The sequence below is a fragment of the Equus asinus genome, chromosome 5 (genome assembly GCF_041296235.1).
Source record: "Equus asinus isolate D_3611 breed Donkey chromosome 5, EquAss-T2T_v2, whole genome shotgun sequence".
Classification (NCBI taxonomy): Eukaryota; Metazoa; Chordata; class Mammalia; order Perissodactyla; family Equidae; genus Equus; species Equus asinus.
This window is the reverse complement of record NC_091794.1, coordinates 67,701,183-67,721,292: the sequence shown is the minus strand read 5'-3', so window position 1 is coordinate 67,721,292 and position 20,110 is coordinate 67,701,183. Positions and strand designations below refer to the sequence as shown.

Genomic DNA, 20,110 nt, shown 5'->3' with positions numbered 1-20,110 from the left:
AATACGGAGACCTGCACCCATCTTGACTGGGGCTCTGAAAATAGGGCGTGCTGGCTGCGGTACACAGGTTGTCCAGACAGATAGTGAGTGACAGAGAAGGAAAGACTTTGGATGCCTGATTAAGGAGTTTTCAACCCTTTATTTACAAATAATAAAAGGTCTGTGATTAAGGGGCAGATTTGCAGGTTCTGAAAGCAGACCACCTGGGTTCAAATCCCCGCTCCGTCATCACTAGCCGTAGGATCTTGGGCATGTTGCTTAACCTCTCTGAACCTCAGTTTCCTGATCTGTGAAATGAAGATAAAAATAGAATCTGCTTCATCAGGTTATTGTGAAGATAAAGTGAATAAACTAATTAATATATGCAACTACTTTGAATGGGCCTGGCACACAGTAAGTGCTACATTGTTGCTGTTATTGCTATTTTTCAGATGTTAGTATATTTCCAAAGAGACTGTGTTACCCAGCAAAGTCAGACACCTAGCTATATTGTTTGTTCACTTATTCTCCTATCTGTTTAGCAGCACTGACTGAGTGTTTGTCCAGGCATTTGGGAATACAAAGATAATACACCACAATCTCCATCCTCAGGTTGCTCAGACACACAAATAGTGTTACTAGACATGGAATGAGCTAAATGGAGGCACCGTATTGCACTGAATCTAAGATGCTACAGACCGTAAGCCAAATCTTTATTGCAGAGATGTTAAAATGTGAGAAAAATGTATCTTAAAATCACTGAAACATAATATATTCAAGGGATAAAGCAGCACAGGGGAAAGAGTGCCCAATTCTGCTGGCAGAGGCAGGGGTGCTTCAAAGAAGATTTAGTTAGTCTAAGATTTGCAGGATGACTAGGAGCTTGCCAAGTTGGGGTAGGGGTGAGGGTGAGTGAGGTGGGGGACAGGGGCCTGAAGCACTGAGCACAGGGGACAGTATGAGTGAGTGGCACAGGTCATCAGGGGCAGGAGGTGTTTGGAAAACAAGATCCGGGGGGAGAATGTTAGGACATGAAGCTGGAGTGAAAAGCAGAAGGTAGATGATGACTAATGATACCAAATATTTTTTCAGCCCTTATTGTATGTCAGACACTGTAAGCACTTTAATCCTTCCAACTTCTCCATGAGGGAGCTAGTATGACGAGCACCAGTTCCAGAGGCGGGCCCTGTAAACGCTGTTGGTCAGCAGCAGAGTCAGGATTTGAACCCGGCAATCTGATCCACAGCCCCTCCACACCTACTCACCAGCCAAACTCTCATTCTTATCTGCAGTCGTACACGGTTTGCCTTCTGCTAGGGACTTGTAAGCCGCCACCAAGTCAGACCCAACACAAGGCTGCATCCAAACAGGACTTAGAACCAACAGTCAACCCTCTTTGGATCTCTTTTGTATACTGACTTTCTAGCAACTGTCCTCCTTCAGTGATGTAATTACTTTGGTATTTGAGAACCAGTAACAAATTAAGGGAGCTACATAATCAACTGTTACATTAATTAGTCACCCTTTGTTGAAAGGCAAACATCCTGTTAAATGTGTGAGTTAATAATGACTTCTGTGTCAGTGCTCCATTCTGCATATCCCCAAAGGCTCGACTTCAGTCCCTGATGTGCAGACCTCTTTGTCTCTCCCGATAGCTATCTGAACCCAGTCCAGTCATCTCCGGGCAGCCTCGAGTGCCAACAAAGAAGAGGCCTGGATTCTGGCAGAGCCACTGAAATACAAAGAACACTGCAGATGCAGATAAGCGACGCATGCTGCGGATTATAGCCATGCTGTTGACTCACCCATCTGTCCATTCGCCCTTCCACCCTCACACCTCGATTGGTTATCTGCTCTACACCCATCAGGATACTGGGCACTAGGGCGCCAGAGATGAGAATAACAGCTGACATTCAATCAGTATTTTTTATGTGCCAAACATCTTTCCAGGGTTCTGCTTATTTAATGCTCGTAACAACTCCATGAGATACGCAACTGAGGCATGGAGAAGTTACTGACCAGCACAGAGCCACCAAGGTAGGATGCTGGTGAGCTAAGATTTGAATCCAGGCTGCCTGGCTCCAGAGCCAGTGCTTTATCACGATGCCACACTGCCTGCTATTTAAGAGATAAATAAATAAGGGCTCCTGCTCTCAGCGTGCTCCCCATCTAATGAGGTTATAGACACGTAATCAGTCAAATGCCAAAGTGGCAGAAGCACGTTTATGAAAACGGCGGCTGGAGGATCTTCTCTTCAGGGATTCTGTCTTCTCTCTGCCTTTCTCTCTCTCTGTCTCTGGCATCACAAACAATTGCCATACATGTTGCTAATCGCGGAACCCGAGCCACGTTGTTTCAGTAACAAAGCTTAAATGATGTTAAGATGGCTTGAGATAACCTTAAACTCCTGAGAAGGGCTACAGCCATGGTCCTGCGGTGGGGTTTCAAGACTGTTATACTGGGACAGGCCGCACTGCCGTCTTCATCACACTGATGCACTGTAATGGTTCCATTCTGTAAATAGTGTTTGGAAGTGACTGACATGATACCAAATTTGCACTTGCATGCATAATTCTAGTATTTTATTATTAAACTGAGCTCACAGATTGAGCGCCAGGATTTAAAACAAACAAAAATCTATAATTACGGCATATGAGGTTCTGTCATTGCCAGTGCCTGTTCAACTATTTTCATCGAGAAGGCTTTTATTTTCCTCTCTTCAGAGCGTTCTTGCTTCCAGTGGAGGCCGATGACACACAAAGTATAGGATACTGCGAAGCTGCAAAGTTCAGGAATTCTCTTTATTCTATTTCAAATGGAAAAAAACCTGTTTCTCATCTCCTGAATAGTTCATTTATTCATGTAAATGAGTTTCTAACTGCATATTCACATGTGTTAAGAGGCCAGAATGTGCTGGGGGCTTCCCGGAAATTGTCAGCTCAATAGCTCTGTCTGGTCCAGGCCCGAGGAAAATGCCCAAGTCCCAGACACGAGGAAGGCAGCTCTCTCCTCAGAACGGCAGGGCCCAGAGAGGGGATGGGATGGTCACCGCAATTACACCTGGGTCTCAGAAACCCGCAAACCCAGGCCTTTCCAGAGAAAATGGACAAAATGGGGCTATTTTTAGTTCTTCAGGCTCTGCCTCATACTGAATCCCTGGGCACTAGCAGCTGGGAGCTAACATTATTTGCTAAATGAGATGAGACATTAAAAGGAAAGAGGGGTCAGCGGGAGGGGGCTGGTGGTAAAAAGCAAGACGCAGGGCAGTGAAGGAGGGAAGGTCTCACTGTGGGAGGGGCAGACAGGCAGACGGGAAGACGGCATTCCCTGCATCTCAGCGCTGGGGCCTCCTCAGGCCCATCAGGGACTAGGCAGCAGGACCCAGGATGCACGGGCTGGGTGTGGAGCTCACTAATTAGCTGTTCGTCCCACCCCAGGCAAGCCACTTAACCTCTCTGAGCTTGGTTTTCTCATTTTAAAAATAGAATTAATCATATCTTGTGAATGTGAGGATTAAATGAGATCGCCCTTTGCCTAGTCCCTAGAACAGAGCCCTGGGGTGGAGGTGGGTGGGGAGGGCATTCTAATCAAGAGGAACAGCAGGGGCAAAGGCCTTGAGGGGGCTTTGGGTGGGGAGGACTCCTGAGGAACTGAAGAAGACAGGGCATGCTGGACAGGGGAGAGTGGGGACAGGGTGACCCAGGGACACAGAGATAGGGTCCCCCAGCTCCGCACAGGCCACATCAAGTGCTGTGATCTTTAGCAGAAGAGCAAAATAAGCTACCAAAGGGCTTTAAGCAGAAGAGAAACATGCTCTATGTATATATGCACGAGGTTGCTGTGGCTTGATTTTGCAGAACGGATTGCAATGGGTCCAGAAAGCCTGCAGAGACCAGGCAAGGCCCCTGCTGTAGTCCGGGTGAGCTGACGGGAGCTGGGATTATAGTGATGGCAGGTGACAGGGGGAAAGGTGGGTAGATCTGAGAGTCAAGTGAGGGGCAAACTCAACCAGACTTATCACAGGCAGATGTGGGGACCGAGTGTCAGGCCTGTGCAAATGGATGAACAGTGGTGCCAGAGACAGGGAACCCTGGAGGGTCCCGGGTCTCTTCCACCTCACGACGCTACGTGCTCGGGGAGTGAGAAGTTAATAACATCCTGAACACACATTCTGTGGTCTGCGGACCGGAGTTGGTTTGTAAAGTATAACCGAACCGTGACAAGACAGGTATGAAAGCCGTGGTTTACAGACTTCTACGGCAACGCTGGCGCGACATCCAAGTGTGTGCTCAGTGGACCTGCCTCACTGAGTGGGGCAGGGATGAGCTTGGTTACTGGGAGCTCACGTGGTAAGTCACAGGTGGCACAAAGCATGCATGGTAGGACTGTGTACTGGTCCTCGATGGACTGGAAGATTACAAGTCCTTCACCACAAATAATTTAAAGAGGGATACCACTGTAATCTATACCTGACAATTTACATTTTTTTCAGTTAACTTTTGCTGATTTTAACACTAAAGTAGGTTGACATTAAGAGAAAGTGTGCCGGGAATTAGGGCAGAGAAGGCTTAAATTGGGTTAAATCATGGCCTGTTATCTGAATCTATGCCCTATGGTGGAGGAAGCTGTATATTTCAGGGGAACTGTATGTTTCAGGCATAAACTTTATGGGGATAGATGAAGTGAGAAGAACAGAGCTACTGTGTTGCCAGCACCTAGTGTCCCCACAGGATGGAGCTGGTGACGCTGCACCGAGACAACCTGGATGTCAGGGCATTTGGCTGAGACACAGGTTAGGAAATGGGAGGTGGCGAGGACTGAGATTGTGAGATCATGAGCACGCGCTATAGAAAAAGTTAGAAGAGGGCAGGGAGTGCAAATCCTGCCAGGCCGGGTGGGCGGGGACTTGGGGAGGGCAGGTCAGAGAGAAGACTGGAGGCCCGCCCTCCAGGCCTGGGTCACTTCACTGCCTGCCCTGGTAAACATATGTCCTTGATGCCTGAGCCCACCTCCCAAGGCTGCCTCTGGGTCAAGTGCCCTTGCAGTCAACTTCGACATCTGCGTACACTTGAAGATGATCCCAGCCAGGCAGAGACTGGGGAAGCCTCAGGGGGCATGAGATCCCCGTGCAACTCATCAATTGGGTTCAGGCTAAAGATCTGGGGTCTTTGCAGGCAAGTCCGGATATTTTACAAAGTCTTTCCCTTCCATCCAGTATACAACAAACACCCTAATTGATGCGAAATCTCTCTATGGTAAGAACATGCGGGAATGGGGGTGGGGTGGTGTGGATTAATTAGAGCCTGGAGCGAACGAGAAAAAAGTGCACTTTTCAAAAAGCAAACCTCAAAGAGCCTGGAAAAGAACAAAGCCCTTTCAAGTGCTTCTCGGTGTGTTTTTTTTTTCCATCCCCCGTTGTTTGCTGCTCCAGGGAGAGGCAGGAGCTGCGTGGTCCCCCTCGGTAGGTGCCTGTCACATTGGGTTATTACAATTCTATATTTCAATTAAAGCAATGTAGCCAATTTAAAAGTTCTACCGTGCGCCACTCACGAGACAGAGATCTAAGGATTCAACTCACACATTTTAATACCCCACTTTTTCCCTTCTTCTCATTTTCATGTAAATCAGGTTGAACACTGTCTTTTTTTCTTCTTCCTCTAATCTAACCCTCAAAATACAACGCCAATTAAACAGGCTGTGCAAAGACAGCCTCCAAAACCCAGCGTGATTTCACTGTGCCACTTTGATTTTCCTTAAAGTTTTCTTTCTTTCCTTGTCCTTTTCTATTTTCATATGCTAATTTTATGAGGGATGGGATTTCCTCCTGGGGCACACCTGGGACTTGGAGCCAAGCAGGCTTAGGTCCCCTTCCTCAGGCTCCCATTTGACCGGTTCAGGAAGGAAGGGCATGAGCGCAGAGCTGGGAGCCCAGCGCCTGCATCCGGGCTCAGATGTGTCCTCTTTTGGGTGACCTCAGGCAGATCTCTGAACCTCTGTAGCCTCAGTATCCTGATCTGTCCAATGCAAAGACTAAAACCTGCCTTGCTGGCTCGTCCTGTCTTATGAGGCCCTTAGTATGTGCTCACTCCCTATTAGGCTCTTTCCCCTTCTCTTAGGCAACAATCACTCTGGGTTAACCTTTTCTAAAACAGAAACAAGATCACAAATGACACAGACAGCTCCTACTACTTTATTTGATGTTTTGAAATCTCTCTTCCTGTGCATTTATTTTCCCCCAGTGTTATCTCTTTGCATGAACGTTTAGGGGGGACTTTTTAGTTCCTTTCATCTCAACAAGACACAGGCTCATTAAGTCCATCTCTACAGAGGCAGTGCGAGGAGCGAGTGTTCTGTTTGCCCAATTTAAATGCTTCATCACAAATTTGAGGCCATTTCCCATGTTCCGCAGGGTGCACAGCTCTTTTATAAAGATGAGCACAACATCTCTGATGCGTGTGGGTCTGGATCCGTCCCAAAGCGATCCAGCTGGTGGCATGGAGCTTCCCCTCTGTTCCTTGTCTAGGGAGGGCCATGCAGGCTTAGAGATCATAAAAATTTGAATTTTCACTTATATAATGTGAGGCCTTCAAAGATATAAAAGTGCTTGAGACACACAGGGTGGCTTCCTTTTGATTAATTGGTAGAAAAAGGGAGGTATATACATTTAAAGGATTAACATTGATAAAGGAATAAAGGACTAGTATTCACTCATTCTTCATTTCCTGAGTACCTCCTAGGTGTTAAACTCCGTGGAAACCAAGATGAATAAGATCCTGTTCTCACCCCCAAGACTCAGAGATTGACAGAGGGACACAACCAAGTAAACCTGTGCATTATTAAAAAAAGTAAAAACAGATGCACATTAAGAGCTGGAAGAGAGGAAGAAGCGCCAACCCTATGGGGTCTCAGGGGAGCAGGTTCTATCCACACAGAGGCGGTCAGGGTATCCCGAGGCATTCGCTTCTCTGACACCCCAATTCATAGATAAGGGGGCTTAATGAGAAAGGGAGTTAAAAGGAACGAAGAACGAAGAGAAGCAGCTGTCCATGTGAGAACTCAAAGCAGGCTGTAGTCACTTTGCTCTTTAGTCATCTTTGTGGTCGTTGTCATCACTTCATCAACAGATGTATCTTACAAATACCAGCTAATAAGTGAGGAATTACTGTGTGCTGGCATTGGGATTGCCTCACGTGACCCTCCTCGCAGCAGCCCTGTGGGGAGGCACGGTTACTTCCCCATGTTCCTGATGAGGACGGGAGAAACGACCTGGCATGTAGTAGTGTCCTCAGGATTCGCTGAATGATTACATGAATCTGGGCCCACTGAAGGACTTCTAAACACAGTCTGCTGTGCTTCTGAAATCAATAATTCCAGCGGTCATTTAAATGCTCCTGAGCCTTCAAATCATGGATGGATCAATGCATATGACCCCCCAGGGAGGCAGAGATGAACCGTTTCCCTCACTAGGTGGGCCATGGGGACGGGGTGAACCCTGAGATTATGAAAGTTACCCTGTGACACAGGAAGCATAATTCCAAATTCTATGTTTAGGCCAACCTTGAGGTTAGTTTGACATGAACACTTTACATTAATAAGCTATAAGTAAGGTGGCTACATGTGGCCATTCATTTATCACAAGTTAATAGAGCATCTATTCTGTCCAAGGGTCTATCCTCTGCTAGAGTTAAAAAGATGAGCAGGACCAGTCTTTGTCACCATTTCCAAATAAAAACTAGGCCAGATGTTCAAAAGAAGCAAGTGTTCTTATGAGACAAAATATTCTAAATTTGGGTTCATCTGGGAGAATTGGAGCTCTGCTACCCTCAGAGCTATCGAGAACCTACTTCTGTGTACACTGTTGTTCTGAGAGGAACCAGACCCTGTTTTCAGGATCTACCACCAATGGGCTTTGTAATTTTCAGCTTAACTCTTTAACCTCTGTTGGCCTCCATTTCCTTTTGTTTAAATTAAGGAGTTGAATTCATTCAGTGACAGCTAAGGTTCCTTCCAGTTCTGAAATTCTATACTGTTGTAGGGTTTACATCCGTAGAGAAAAGGAAGATTTCACTCATTCACTCAAAATGCTGAATGAGCAATACTTAAGTTCCAGGAACTGGGTGAGGCCATGCAGATACAACGTTTAAGATACACAGTCCCTGTTCTTAAACCAGACCCTAACAGAGGAAGGAAAGAGAGCGTTCAGCCGTGAGGCATAGCGGGACAAGAATTACAACAGTTCTTTGCATCTATTGAGTGCTTACTATGAACTAAGTGCTTTATGGGCATGATTTCATTTTCAGCTCTGAATAACTCTACGCTATAGGCACTACCATTGTGCCCACTCAGGGACGATGAAACGGAGGTCTAGGGATATCAGGCAGCTTGCATCAAACCACCCCTTACAAAGTTAGGACTCAAACCCAGAGCTTGCTCTAATTTCAGTGCCATGCTCTTGAGTACTGTTATATACGCCAGTCTTGATGAATGGTCAGAAATATATACAACACAGAGAAGAGTGTGCTCAGACTAAAGAAAGAGGAGCGCAGATAAATGGCTTGGGAGAAGGACGACCACTTATTGGGGCAGGAAAGGCTTCTCAGAGAGGAGCTGTCGAACCCAGGCCTGAAGCGTAGGTGGGCTTTGGATGGGGGAGACTGGGAGAAATGGAACTGCCAACAAGAGGAAGGAAAGGTTAACCAATCTGAACTCTGAGCTGACATCATGGTCCCTGTTACACCATCAGGGCTGGGACACAGCCACTAGCAAGGAAAGGACCACCTGTTTCAGCTACATCAGTTTCCACCTGTGAGCACAAGTACCTGCTAGGCTCGCCCACCACAACACCTTCCCTCCTGTGTCTGCATTCACGCCATTTCCATGATTCAAGCCTCGCCTGTCATGTCCCCTCATCAGAGATCCCTTCCCTGACCGCTCTATCGAAGTGTGCTATTCCAGCCAGTCACTCCCTATCACATTACCCTAGTTAAAAAAGAAAAATCACGGTACTTATCCCTATCTGAACTTTTTAATTTATTTAGATGGTTACTGTCTGACTCTTCTAATAAAATAGAAGGAAATAAGGGCCATGGGCTCGTCTGTCTTGTTCACTCAGTGCTGAACCCTCGGTACTTATTATAGGTGATCAATAAATAGCTGGTGAATAGACCAATGACTGAATAATCTCTGCCCTGAACTTAGGGTGCATTTGTGGTGAGGCTGGGTTGGGTGATCAGGAGTTCAAAAACTTAAATTCTGCTCCAGGCTCTGAAATACTCTACATGGAGAAGCCCGCCTCTGAAACCTCAGTTCCAATGTCTGCCAAATAAGGACAATAATACTCCCATTAAACACTTAGGGATAAATTAAAAGTTTCCAACACATAAAAGTTTGTGATGTGATTACGACACTCTTGCTGTCACACTTTCTTTTACTCTTGGGTCTAACGTGGAAAGTAGATCGTCTGTTGAATTTCAGCATTCCTTTCCACCTGTTTAGAAGGTTGCTTCCAGTCTAGGAGACTGAGAGCACAGAACAGCCTCAGGGACCTGTGCTCAGACAGAGAGCCAAGACAAACTCAGAGTGAGTCTGCGGTCACCACACTGTCACTCTCCAGGCCAGGCCACCCTGGCCAGCACACATCAGCAGGCTGCTTATCAGGTCTCAGTCTGCTTGCAGCCCAGCCGGGGAGTCACCACTGAGATGGGGTGCCAATTCCTAGCCTAGGAGGCTTATGCCAACATCCACCTGAGAAACCCTGTGGGCTTTCAAAGGGCAAGTATGAATGAAACTGCCAAGCAGAGGCAGAGGGCAAGCTGGTAAGGGCTTTTTCAATAAGGAGGCTAAAGTGTTTTCTCAAATTTCTTGCAAGCTCGAGGGGCCAGTCAGAGCCAGGCTACTCCTGGGTGAGAGTTCCTTTGAACAGGATTTCTCAAGCCTGCTATGGACCAAACGTTTTATAACAATACACCTCACTCCAGGAACCTCAATGGGGTCACTGTAGGAAAATTCCAAATAGGACCACCAAATTAATTTTTTTGCTTATTAATTCACTCATTCAGACAATTATCAAACACTAACTCAGCACCAACAATGGACCAGGCACCCCGCTAGACAATAGGATTACAAAGATGAAAAGATATGGTTCCCAAGCTCAAGAAAAGCACATTCTAGAAAGGATGGCAAATATACATTTGGTCATTATAACACAATTGTAAATGAATGCTTGAGGCAGACACAGGGAGAGCTAGCTCATTGCAAGATAGAATGACAGGAGTGTCAAACATGGGCATGAGGAGTGTACCACTGTGGGGGCAAGGGGAAGAAGGAAGGGAATGGACAGACTCACCACCTCTCAGGCACCGAGGCAGGGGGCTCAGAGCGGGGAGCTCTGGGGCTGGCCTGTTCATAACCCAGCTCTGTCACCTACTACCTGGGTGGGCTAGAAGTCACTTAGAAATACTTTGTCTCAGTTTTCACCTCTCTCAAATAAGCGCTAAATAAAAGTTGGCCATTACTGTCATTGATGGGCTACCCCATTAACTCTTGAAATAATCCTATAAGGTAGGTATTACTATCTCCATTTTATAGATGAACTAATTGAAGCTCACAGTTTAAGTGACTTGACCAACATCACGTGGTCATCAGCTGGCATTTATGGTGTGTCTACTACGTGCAGGAATTGTGTTAAATGACATTTAATCCGTACAATCACATTATGACATGACTACTACTACTACCCCCACTTTTCCGATGAGGAAACTGAGGTATAAAGAAGTCAAGTAACCTTGCCTCTTAGATCAGAGGTCAGGCTTCTGGTGCAGGGGTCAGCAAACTTTTTCTACAAAGGGCCAGACAGTACACATCTTCAGCTTTGCGAGTCATATTGCCTCTGCTGTCACCCCTCACCCTGCCCTTGGAGTGCGGAAGCAGCCACAGACTGTATGTAAACCAATGAGTGTCACTGTGTTCCAATCAACTTTTATTGATGGGTAACGAAATTTAAATTTCATATACTTGGGGCCGGCCCAGTGGTACAGCGGTTAAGTTCACACGTTCTGCTTCTCGGCAGCCCGGGGTTCGCTGGTTCAGATCCCAGGTGCGGACATGGGACCACTTGGCACGCCATGCTGTGGCAGGCGTCCCACATATAAAGTGGAGGAAGATGGGCACGGATGTTAGCTCAGAGCCAGGCTTCCTCAGCAAAAAGAGGAGGACTGGCAGTAGTTAGCTTAGGGCTAATCTTCCTCAACAAAACCAAAAAATTCATATACTTTTCACACGTCATGAAATGTTACTCTTGTTTTGATTTTTTTTCCAACCATTAAAAAATGTAAAAGCAGGGGCTGGCCCCGTGGCCGAGTGGTTAAGTTCGCGTGCTCCACTGCAGGCGGCCCAGTGTTTCATTGGTTCAAATCCTGGGCGCGGACATGGCACTGCTCATCAGACCAAGCTGAGGCAGCGTCCCACATGCCACAACCAGAAGGACCCACAATGAAGAATATACAACTATGTACAGGGGGGCTTTGGGGAGCAAAAGGAAAAAATAAAATCTTTAAAAAAAAAGAAAAAAAATGTAAAAGCAATTCTTAGCCTGTGACTGTACAAAAACAGGTGGTAGGCGGGACTTGGCCTACAGGCCATGATGGTTTCCCGACTTTGGCTTCAGATCCGGGATGCGAACCTACTGAGTTTGATTTTAGAGCCTGTTCTCGTCTCTAGTAGGTAAAGAGCAGACTCAAATCCAGGCACACGTTCGTTCTCATAAATGCTCCTACTCCTGAGGAGTATGTGAGGAGGATGGCCAAAGAATTCAGAATGCACACACTCTGAGAGTGGAATTCAACGCGAGGCTGGAACACATCCCTGCTGCTTCTGGTGATCCTTGGAGTCACTGTAAGAAGTAGTTTCTATGGAAACTGACCCCATCTCCCCTGGCTTGGTGATCCTTGTTAAATTCCCTTCTCTGACCAAAATAGGAAGGCAGAGCTGGGGACCACGCGCCACATTCTCATCTATCCTCCCCAGCCATTTTGCATTTGGGATTCCAGATACACCAAATTTATAGATAGAATTTATTTGTTAAACAGACTACTACAGATATACAAGAAAATGGAATAAACACTGTTTATGAAGTTTTATCTTTTTTATTAGGCTCAGAGTTCTTAATGAATGAAAATGAAATTCAGATGATGCTATTTTCTCCTTTGCTTGTATCTTTAAGTTCAGTTACTGTAATATAACAGGTTAACTTAAAAGGGGGTTGGCAGAGGAACCTTCTTGGAAATGTGTCGGAATCAACCGGAAAAGCTTTTGCTTTTTCCTAAAGACAAATTCCATTTACGTAAAAAAAAAACGTAAACTGGGCTTGCAGGTCTGTAATCAGTTTTCAAATTACAGAAGATGTTGCCCATTGTTGCAAAATGGGGCTCTGACAAGAAGTCAATCAGGTGTATTTGCTGCATCGATTAGCACTTGAGTAGTGGAGGGAGGGTGAGCATTTACCAGGGGCCAGCTCTCCAGAGACTAGATAAGCTCCTATACTCAGAAGATGCACTCCACTCAGACATTCTGCTCTGTTTACTCTCCCAAAGCAAGCAGAAGACTCACTGAGGTCCCCCAGGTTTCAGAAGAGGCTGAGAACTCTGCTGTTGGGAGTGAGTCTAAAAGCAGATTGAGCCGAGTCAAAGCAGCAACAGTGGTCGTGACAGCGGCTTCAGGGTCCAGACCATCTGGGTCCCATTTCAGACTCTGCCACATACTGACCACCATACTGCTTAACTTTTTAAGCTGTGATTTTTTTTTTCATCTATAGAGTGGAGATAATAAAAGTATCTATATGATGGGTTATTAGACAATTAAATATGATAAATGCATGAAAAGTGCTTAGCACAGTGTCTAACAAAGGAACAATGCAAAATGAATGGTCAACATCCTCCTCAGCACACCCTAGTGCCAGCATCAGCCCCGCCTCATTCTGCAGCTCACTGTCATCTCGCCAGCTTGCAGAAGATGCCAACAGGAACTAACACAGGAGATTGCTGCCTCTACCGCAGTACACAGATGCCAATAGTCAGTGTAGACATACGGCTCAGAGAGCAGGCTTCAGAGCAGACAGCAGGGTGCAGTCCCAGCTCAGCTACACACCAGCTCTGCATCCTCGGCAGGTTACCGCCTCTGGTTTCTCATGGGTTAAGTCACACCTAATTTTAAAGTGTTTTTGGGATAATCAAATGCTTAGCCTGCGGTTGGCACAGAGTAGGACTCAGTAGGAGGTGGGCATTTTCATCCCAGGGCAGAGTGAGACACACTCTAGAACAGCCCTGTCTGACAGAACTTTCGATGATGAAGAAATTCTATACGTGCACTGTGCAATACCGTAGCGCACAGGAAACACTCCTCCTGTGTGTTCCTCCTTTACTCTCACATTACTAACACACTCACAACACTTCTGACTCCAGATATATGGGGGTTTACACCAAGTAATTCTCTGTGACACCAGCTGGGTGTACTGCAATCTAACTCGATTCTGACTCTCTCTACCTGGAGATAGCGTCAGATCCCACTGGTTAAGGGCTCGGTCTCAAAAGAATGCCCCCCAACTTCAGATGCCAATTGCAAGTCCAGGTCATTCCCTGTGCTTTCGACAGACTGGCTATAAATCAGAGGTTCCTACGATCCCCTCCTCAGATTCAATTAATTTGCTAGAGCAGCTCACAGAACGCAAGAAAATGGTTTACTTACTAGATTGCTGGTCTATTATAAAGGGACATAACTCAGGAAGAGCAGATGGAAGAGATACATAGGGCAAGGTGTGTGGGAAGGAGCGCAAGCTCCCACGTCCTCTCTGAGCGAGCCATTCTCCCTGAACACCCACAGGTTCACTGACCTGGAAGCTCTCCGAACCCCAGACATTGGTGTTTTTATGCAGGCTTCATCACATAGGCATGATCAAACATTAACTCAATCTCCAGCCCCTCTCCCATTCTCAGGAGACGGGGCAGGGTTGAAAGTTCCAAGCTTCTAATCATGGCTTGCTCTTTTTGGTGACCAGCGCCCATTCTGACGCTATCCAGGAATTGCCTCATCAGCACACAAGACAACCCAGGAGATTCCAAGGAGATCGGTGTCAGGAACCAGAGTCAGAGACCAAACAGAACAAAAGATGCTCTTAGTGTTCCTATCACTGAGGAAATTACAAGGGTTTTAGAAGCTCTGTGCTTAGAAGTGGGGGAAGAGACCAATATAAATATATTTTCTCTTATTTCATATGTACCCACTAGCCCATATGTACCTTTGAGCACTTGAAATATGCCTGGTGTGACCGAGGAATTAAGTTCTTAAATTTTATTAAATTTTAATAAACTGAAATCTAAATAGTCCCACGTGGCTAGAGGCTGCTATATGAATAGAACAGCACAGTTCTGGAAGGATGACCTGAAGCTTCCTGGGTCTTCAGGAAGGAAAGGGAGGGCGTTCAGTTGGGCTAGGAGGTCTCTCTGAGTTGGTCTCTTACAGGTGAACCGTCTGGCTTGGCGAAGGCCTGGCCTTGCTTTGGGTGGTAAGGGAACGGGTCATTTCTCAAATGGACAGGGGTTTGTGAGGAAGGGATCTGAAGCTGGGCTGGGTTGGAGCCTCCCTTCAAAGAGCCTGATACCAAGCTAATGAGGGAACCTCCTGAAGCCACAAGCAACGTTGTGTAGCAGGAAAAAGACGACATGACAACAGTAGTTCCTGCCTCCACAGCTCAGCTGTTACAGGGGGATTCTACTCCATCTCCCCTCACTCATCCATGATCCAAGGTATCATGAACATGTCCATGACGTGTGTCCCCACTGTTTCCACAGCTAGCAGACTGTGTTCAGGAGCTGTTTAGGGCCACGGTTCTCATCTTGGAGTGCTGGGCACTTGTACACAGATTAGCTCAGAAGGCAGGCTGGAACCCTCACCGGGTCCTTTAGTTATATTGAATACATGAATGACATGCTCTTTTAGAAGCTTTTCCGATGATTGCCCTCATTTTACAAGAGGCCAAACGGATGCCAGCAGCAGCAAAGGGAACAACTCAGTGTCTCCTCCACTCATACAGGTTAAATGGAGCCCAAGGATAAAAACATGGTTCTTGGGGCCAATATTCTCTTTCAGAGACCAAGCTGATGGTTACAAAATGGGGTAAAAAAGGAGAAGATTATAGCCCAGAGGCTTTAATACCAGACTTACGATGATTCTACTAGGATACCTGCCATCTTTGAAATATACAGCAGGAAGAAGAAGTAATTAGGTGGCTTTTTACAGCTCTCTATAACTGCTATGAATTAATAGGAGCACCATGGAGAGAAGTCTTTTTACGTCCTGGCATATATCTTTCGGTACGAAGCAGAACTAGCATTTATCCTCAATAGACGTCTTAGTTACTTCATGCCAGCACTGTGCAAACATCGTCCGGCAGACAGCAAAATGAGAGGTAAAGACAGTCCCAGCTCTTCTAATTCATACCTACAGAGAAAAGGCCCAATGATTCTCACTTTGACTTCTGTTTCCTCCCTATTCTCGCTCCAACTAATATATGAAAAAAGTGAGAAGAGTCATTTGGCTGAGAAAGCTGGAAATCTTCTGGAAGTGAAAAGTAAGGGTTTCTCCATGGGAAAATTTACTGCATTTACAAAGTCGCCCTTTGGACTTGCAAAGACAAAGAGGAGACACTCTGTGGGCTGGCCACCCTATAATAAACTGCAGTGCTTTAGAGTTCAATTGTTAAAGAGATACTTTCATTTACATCATATTGGAGCCTAACAACCACTCTGAAACAGATGTAGAGTATTAAGATTATTTTGCCCATTTTACAGATGAAGAAAATGAGGCTCAAAGAGGTTAAGTGCCCAAGAGCACAGAGCTGGGAACCTGTAGAAGGGCACCATGCACTTCTGTCCTCGGTTCTTAAATGCCACTCTCGTTCCACTTTTGCTGCAATCAGCATTTCGCAGGGCATTTTGCAGTTTTCGTGGCATTTCTGACATGCATAGTATGATTCAAATCTTTAATGCAGCGCAGTATATATCATTATTTACAAATGAAGAAATTGAGTTTCACAGCATTTGCATAACCTGCCAAGATAATACAGCTCACAGGGGAACTAGGAATGAACTCGTATTTTTCCCCCGATCCTTTATTGGCTCTAAGCATTGGTTCTGCTCCTAAGCTGTTTTATTTGGGTCCTGACACTGAAAATCTTTCTCAAATGATGAAGTCCTTCCCTTCCAGCCTGAGTTATATAAGAGTCTTATAAAGATGGTGGAATTTTCAAGGTGGAGTGGCAAAAGGAGCATGACAGGCCAGTCCCAACATGGCCGGGGTGCATCACTCTGTGACCCACAGCTCTGCTGGCTTGATGCATCTGCAGTCAGAGCTGAGAATACAGACTGGCACAACCGGGAAACTGTAGCCCAGTGACTTTCAAAGACACACAGCCAGTCACAGGAAAAGTTGGCATTTATTTTTTGATACAAAGCATATAGGAAAAGGCATATAGGGTGGCCTATATACTGGATTTGACTCTTTCTCTGTACCTTTTCTAGCTCACAGGACCAGTCTAATTGCAAAAAAACTGGAGAAGAAAAATATATGGCCATGGCTGGGGTCAACATGGTCACTCATCATTCAAACAGACTCTCTAGTAAGAACACAGAGCTGCTATAGCAACAGCCAGCAGATTGTCATGGGGGAGAAAGGAGGTGTAGATCATTCTGCAAAAAAGACTGGCAGTCTGAAGGGGTGACATTAATTCACATTTGGACAAGACACAACATGTTCTGAGGTGCCAGCAGGTCTGAGGTGCAGATGAAAGATTCTACGGAGGAAGGTTGCTGCCTCACCTTCTTCGGCTTTGGGCAGGCTGGGAGACTAACAGGGATGCAGCGAAGACAAAGCTCCTGGCTTTCAGGTTCAGTCAGAACTGGGACCAATGTGTGACGTTAACAAGGAGCACATGCAGCAGACAGGCAGCTAGTGTAGGAGGAATTTCGACTTAATTACAAAAACTCTTCCATCACTGACCTTGGGCAAGTCTCTTAATCTCTCTGCAACCAGGTTCCTCACGTGTGAAGTGAAAACGATAACGTCAGCTCATATTTTTGAGCACTTACTGTGTGCCAGGCACTGTTCTGGCACTTTGCATATATTCCCTCATTTAATCCTCTCGACAACCCTGTGATGCTCGTGAGGAGTGACGGTCGTTGCCGTTATTTCCATTTCCAGATGAATAATCTGGGTTACAGAGATGTTAAACATGCTGGAGACCACACAGCTGGTAATACCTCCCACGTAGGATTGTTTTGAGGATAAAAAGCTAGTATACATAGGTAGCTATCATGCAATAGAAGCTCAGTTAGTGATAATGTCAGCTACTACTGTTATTTATGGTATTAAAACGGCCAGTTACAATTCACGCACAAGGACGGAGGACTGAGCCCCTCAGTTCTTGGGATATTTTAAACAGGCTGGACGGCTGCTGGTGGCCCATTTGTCTTAACTGAATCTACATCTTTTGCAGCCACTTGATTCTCTGAAACTGCTTATACACAGGGGCAGCCTACTCCCAGACTTCTTGCAGCGCCAACACGTGCTTAATCCAAACACTGCAGGATTTATGGCATGCCTTTATTTGAGTTGATTCCAGTGTGTCAGCAGATATGAATTGTAACATAAAATAATTACACTTGAAAGTGAAATGCAGGCCTAAGGATTCTGGTTGGCAATTTTTTTTAAATGCCAGCAATTTCTGAAAGACTGGATTTATTTAGCTCCTTGCCCTCCTCCTCTGGAGCACTTAGAGACCTCAGCAACTAGGAATGCCATGCCAGCTACCTTTATTACAGACTACTTTATCAATTACCCTGACAGTTATTCATCCCGTACATGAATGTACTTTATAGTTGTCACACGTGCTCCATAGACAAGGTAATAAAACGGACAACGCATCTTTCTTATCGGTAAATCCTAATGGGCAGTATGAGCCAGCAACTCTCGAATGGGAGCCTCTTAGAAGTGCGACAGAACTGAAGTCGCTTGAATTTATACGTAAACAAATTACTGGAGTCTTTAACGCAGCACGAGAAGGGGGTTCCCGCAAGGAAGATGAGCAATTAGGGCAGGAAGAGGCCTATGAAATCCTCCTGTCCCTCCCCAGCCATATGGGCTGCTCCCTACAGCAACCCCCTTCCAGGGTAAATCACCTAAGAGACTCCGATTCCTCTCAGGCCTTGGGAAAGCACAGACTGCCCGATCAACCTCCCCATTCCAATTCTTTTGGTTATACCGCAAGAGACTGGAAAAAACAGAAAGCAAATGAAAAGTGACTGTATCCCAGGGAAAGTCTTCTATCAGCTTCCTTTTTCCCCCCTCCCTTTCCCACTCTTCTTTCAGTCTTCTAAAAGCATTTTTAATTTAAGACATGGCATTTCAGGTTCATTTATCTGCATCTACCTTCTCTGGTTCCGTCTAATCGTGTCTAGAAGGTGATGGCAAATAAAGGCTGACACGATGAGAAGACTATTTCTGGATTGGGGTTGACAACATCTGGGCTTCATGCCTGATGTGGGCAGTTATCCCTGTGTGATCTCAGGAAGTCCCACTCCTCTCGGAGTCTGCAGAATCAGGATACATTAGCTGACATAGAATAATACAGGCTTCTATAGTCATTTGTTTTTCCAACTTCCTCTTTCACGGGAGCACGTACTACCAGCCCGGCGTGTGCTTAGCACTGAGAATCACTGTTGAGAACCCATGGTCCCTGCTCTCAAGGGAGCTGAAGGTACAGGAAGGTAAACTGCCATTACATACCCAACCATAACACACTGTTTCATTGTGATAAACTGTACACAACATAAAATTTACCATTTTAACTTTCATAAGTGACAGTATGTTCACATTGCTATGCAACCATCACCACCATGCATCTTCACAAGGCTTTCATCCTTCCAACCGAAACTCTGTCCCTATTGAACATACACTCCCCACTCTCTCCCCCTACCCAGCCCCTGAGAACCACCCTTCCACTTTCTGTTCCTGAATCTGACAACTCTAGGAATCTCATTTCAGTGATGTCATAAAATATTTGTCCTTTTGTACCTGACTTGTTTTACTTAGTATAATGTCTTCAAGGCTTATCCACATGGTAGCACGTGTCAGAATTTCCTTCCTTTTCAAGGCTGAATAATATTACACCACACGTAGATACTACTTTTTGTTTACCCATTCATCTGTCAATGGACACTTGGGTTGCTTCTACCTTTCATAAAACACATTTTAATAAATATTATAACAGAAGCGGCTGCCATATGAAAGTATAGACAAGGGATACCTAACTCATGTTGGTAAATTAGGAAAGAATTCCTGTGGAAAAGGCACCTAAGCAGAGTGGCCTGTAGGATAAACTGGAGTCAGACAGACAAAGGAAGGGGCAAAGAGAGAGTGGGTAGGGGGAGGCAGGGGAAGAAAGTTCTAGGCAGAAAAACAAAACAAAAACACACCATGTACAAACGCCAAGGAAGGCTGGCCCAGTTACAACTGACAGTGGCTCGCTCTGGTTGGGGGGGGGGGGGGGGGCGGGGCAGTGTCACTGGAGATATGGCCAAGAGGACTTTCACTCCCTTCCTGAGATGATCAGTTCTGTGCTTGCATTCTCTGCATAGCATCTCTGCATTATGTCTCTACTTCACCAACATTCCCTCTATGGATCAACTACACGTCATTGCTCATTTCACTAGGGTCATACTCTTTGCTTTCCTTTCAGGTCATTAGTACAGAAGCACACACACAACTTGAAGTGAGGGAGCACACGGGATCTGCTTCTCACACTGTCATGTAATCGGCATGTTTGCTCTACTGCTAGATCACGGGCCCTGCAGAGCAAGCGGGTTCCCTGCTTCGTCTTCATTTCCCATGCCTGGTACACAGTGCATGCTCAGAAAATGTCTGACAGAAGAATTTAATTTTTACAGATGAGAGTATCAGGAAAAGGAAAACCAACGACTTCTCCAAGGTGCAATGGGAGCTCTGGTTTTTAAGGATGGGATTTTATACCCTATGGAATAGTTATCCTTAACTCTCCCAATGATATTCACATAGTTTCATAAAA

General features: G+C 45.7%; 1 protein-coding gene across 14 annotated transcripts in view; it reads right to left on the bottom strand.

Annotated features, from left to right (window-relative positions):
• DAB1 (DAB adaptor protein 1) overlaps positions 1–20,110 on the bottom strand; it is a 1,086,856-nt gene that overhangs the window by 90,008 nt on the left and 976,738 nt on the right. The gene's annotated exons all lie outside the window — the stretch shown is intronic.